The 4,286-nt window shown below is 43.7% G+C and overlaps 1 pseudogene; it reads left to right on the top strand.

The window, feature by feature from the left end:
* Positions 1-725: 725 nt before the first annotated feature.
* On the top strand, positions 726-854 carry LOC126033577 (uncharacterized; annotated as a pseudogene).
* Positions 855-4,286: the final 3,432 nt, after the last annotated feature.

The raw sequence follows: 4,286 nt of genomic DNA, 5'->3' as shown, positions 1-4,286 counted from the left end.
GAGGAGAAATAAATAAAAACTTCCCTAAAGAAGAAATACGAATGGCAAAATGCATATTTAATTTTTTTACATCAGGGAAATGCAAGTCAAAACAACAATGAGATATTACTTCTATACCACTGAGGACTGGCACACAGCACAAGTTAAAAATCAACTAGGTGGCTGGCATGGAGTGGGGGAAAGGATGTTCTTTATTGCTGGTAAGGAATGTTGACATTGTTCACTATTTTGGAAAATTCATATGGACGCTTTTCAAAAACCTAGGAATTGAGTTTTCAGAAGTAATCAGCAACTTCACTTCTTGGCATCTATAAATATCAAGTCAGAAAAGACATTTTTTGCACACCTATGTTCATTGTAGCACTGTTCATAATTATTGCAAATCTGCAAACAATACAAGGGACCAAGAAACAGAGGACTGGTGAAAGAAACTATGATCTAGGCCTAAGCACTGGCTCCAGACTTTACCTGAATGTCAAAAGATAGTCAAAGTGGCAACTGCTAATGTGGCTGAAAGATAATCTCCCACCTCAATAGAGCTCCCTCAGAGATCTCCCTGGCAGTGATGGGTCCACAGAACAAATGGAAAATGGCACACCTCCCTTATTATAAAAGGGAATTAGAGCAAAAGCTAGCACAGAATCCCTCCACTGTAGTGGGTGAAGAGTGTAATTGTGAGAAATCATAACAGCAACCTATATAATATCTCTCAAAAGAAGTTCAGAAAACTTACCTGGCAGGGAGATACCATGATCACAAAGGTGGTTTCCCCAGGTGAGGCTTATCCATTGCACTCCGGATGTGCTGGACCCCCTACGATTTTCCCAATGTGGGAAACTCGATTTTTTAAAAATTAAAAAAAAGAAAAAAAATATAAGTTCAGGAATGAAAATATTTAGGATACTTAATGAGATCAAAGAAACCATGAAATGGGACTGCCAGTAAAACTAAGCAGATATGAGAACAGAAATGAAAAAAACTAATAAACTTTGTTAGGAGAAATGAAAAAATCAACTGGAAATTCCTCACCAGCCGAGTAATAACTGTGGAGGGAGCAGAATCACTGAAGAATCCTGAGGAAAAGAAAAACCTCTAGCAATAGTAGATGATGGAAAAGAAAGTCTTGAAATAAATGAACAGATGACAAGAACATTGAATAAATTTAAGAACAACAACAGAAGCATCATTGGAATTCCAGAGGGCCAGGAAGAAACCCCCTTTGAGGAAGAAAGGAAGATACTATTGCTGAGAAGTTCCCAGAGCTGGAGAGTATATGCACTCACACCCTGGAGACTTGAAGAGTACCAGTTAGAAGAAATCCAAATAAAAATATTTAATTTCGGGGCCTGCGAGATAGCATGGAGGTAAGGTGTTTGCCTTCCATGCAGGACGATGGTTCGAATCCCAGCATCCCATATGGTCCCGTGTGCCTGCCAGGGGCGATTTCTGAGCGTAGAGCCAGGAGTGACCCCTGAGCACTGCTGGGTGTGACACCCCCAAAAAAATTTAATTTCCAGATTTTGTTTTGTTTCTGGGCCACATTCGAGGCGGCACTCAGGTGCTCACACACCTTGGCTCTGTGCTCAGAAATCACTCCTGGCAGGCTCGGGGGACCATATGAGATGCCAGGAATCGAACCTGGGTCCATCCCAGTTCAGAAGCATGTAAAGCAAATGCTCTACTGCTGTGCTACCACTTCGCCCATTTCCAGATTTTTGAGAAATTATTGTTTTCCGTATTGTTTTCTAGAAAGGCTGGACTAGATGGCATTCCCACGAGCAGTGAATGAGAGTTGTTTTCTCCTCACATCCCTGCCAGCAATAATTGTTCTTGTTCTTTGTGATGTGTGCCAGTCTCTGTGGTGTGAGATGATACCTCATTGTTGTTTTGATTTGCATCTCCCTGATGATTAGTAGTGGAACATTTTTTTCATGTGTTGTTTGGCCATCTTCTTTTTTTTGTTTGTTTTTTTTGGGGGGGGTTTTGTTTTTGAGTCACACCCAGCGGCGCTAGAGTTACTTTTGGCTCTGTGGTCAGAAATCGCTCCTGGCAGGCACAGGGAACCATATGGGATGCCAGGATTCGAACCACCATCCGTCCTGGGTCTGGGTCTGCTTCGTGCAAGGCAAATACCCTACCACTATGCTATCTCTCCAGCCCCTGTATATCTTCTTTGAGGAAATGTCTGTTCATTTCTTCTCCCCATTTTTTTTTGACAGGGCTTGATTTTTTTTCTTGATAAATTTTATTCCTCGAAAAACTGAAAATTGGGGCTGAAGCAGTGGCGTAGCAGTAGGGCATTTGCCTTGCACTCGCTGACCCAGGATGGACGCGGTTCAATCCCCTGGCGTCTCATATGGTCCCCCAAGCCAGGAGTGATATCTGAGTGCATAGCCAGGAGTAACTCCTGAGCGTCACTGGGTGTGGTCGAAAAACGAAAGAAAGAAAGAAAGAAGGAAGGAAGGAAGGAAGGAAGGAAGGAAGGAAGGAAGGAAGGGAGGAAGGGAGGAAGGGAGGAAGGGAGGAAGGGAGGAAGGGAGGAAGGGAGGAAGGGAGGAAGGGAGGAAGGAGGAAGGGAGAAAGGGAGGAAGGGAGGAAGGGAGAAAGGAAGGAAGAAGAATGGAGGAAAGAAAGAAGAAAGAGAGAAAGAAAAAAAGAAAGAATGAAAGATAAAGAAGAAAGAAAGATAGATAGAAAGAAAGAAAGAAGGAGGAAGGAAGGAAGGAAGGAAGGAAGGAAGGAAGGAAGGAAGGAAGGAAGGAAGGAAGGAAGGAAGGAAGAAAGAAAGAAAGAAAAGAAAGAAAGAAAGAAAGAGAAAGAAAGAAGAAAAAAGAAAAGAAAGAAGAGGAGAAAGAGAAGAAAGGAAAGAAAGAAAGAAAGAAAGAAAGAAAGAGAAAGAAAAAGAAAGAAAGAAGCATTTACAAAACACCTGAAAATTGAGTTCCCATAGAATCCAGCAATCCCACTCCTAGGGATATGTTACCCCTTCCCAGGCCAAATGCTAATCTTACCTGATGGCCAGGCCCACCCACTCCTGGGCAGGGTCTGTGGTTGTCAATTACAGGGACCTGGGGGTAGCGGTGAGGAGAGATTCAGCGGTGAGAGGAAGCCTCAGGAGAAGGACACAGGATAGTGATGAGGGGGGCTGAGCAAGAAGTCACAGCAGGAGAGAGAGGAGAGACAGGATAGATGAAGGGCAGCTGAAGGAGGCTGCTTAAAAGATTAGCTTAGAAGCCACACACATGATGACTAGGGGCCTTTTTTTTTTTTTTTTTTTTTTTTGGTTTTTGTGGCCCACACCCGGTGTTGCTCAGGGGTTACTCCTGGCTGTCTGCTCAGAAATAGCTCCTGGCAGGCACGGGGGACCATATGGGGACACCGGATTTGAACCAACCACCTTTGGTCCTGGATCGGCTGCTGCCAAGGCAAAACGCTGCTGTGCTATCTCTCCGGGCGCGGCAGGGCCTATTAATAAAGCTTCATGTCTCCTGAAAATTTGACTTGCCTGTGAGCTGCAGGGGCTGGACCGAGAAAGGTCCGGCATCCATCCATGCACCACCAAGGACTCTATAATTAATATTTATTCAACAGGGATATACCCTTGAACACAAAAACACAATACAAAATTGCCCTCTGCACTCCTGTGTTCATTGCAGCACTATTTTATAATAGCCAGAATCTGGAAACAACCCCAGGTACCCGATAACAGATGAGTGGCTAAAGAAACTGTGATCCATCTACACAGCCATTAGGAAAAATGAAGTCATGAAATTTGCCAATACAGTGAGTGGACATGGAGACAGTTACGTGTGTGCAATGAGGTCAGAGGGAGAGGGGTAGACAAAGAATAGTCTTACTCATATGTGAGATATAAGAAAAATAAAAGACTGGGGCCAGAGAGATAGCATAGAGGTAGAGAATACCTTCTGCATGCAGAAGGAGGGGTGGTTAGAATCCCAGCATCCTGACAGAGTTGATCTCTGAGTGTAGAGCCAGGAGTAACACCTGAGCGCTGCCAGGTGTGACCAAAAACCAAACCAAGACAAAAGCAAAACACAAAAAAAGACAGTATGGGTAATAATATCCAGAGACCAATAGAAATAAGGCTGGAAGGACCAGCCCATGATATGAAGCTTACCACAAAGAACTGTGAGCACAGTTAGAGCACTAACTGCACTGACAACTACCATGACAATGATAGTGAGAGACAGAAGTAGAATCCTGCCCCGAAAATAAGCAGGGGATTGGGAGGAGGAAAATGGGGAACATTAGTGGTAGGAAAGTTA

The sequence above is a fragment of the Suncus etruscus genome, chromosome 1 (genome assembly GCF_024139225.1).
Source record: "Suncus etruscus isolate mSunEtr1 chromosome 1, mSunEtr1.pri.cur, whole genome shotgun sequence".
NCBI lineage: Eukaryota > Metazoa > Chordata > Mammalia > Eulipotyphla > Soricidae > Suncus > Suncus etruscus.
This window is presented reverse-complemented; position numbering and strand designations above follow the sequence as displayed.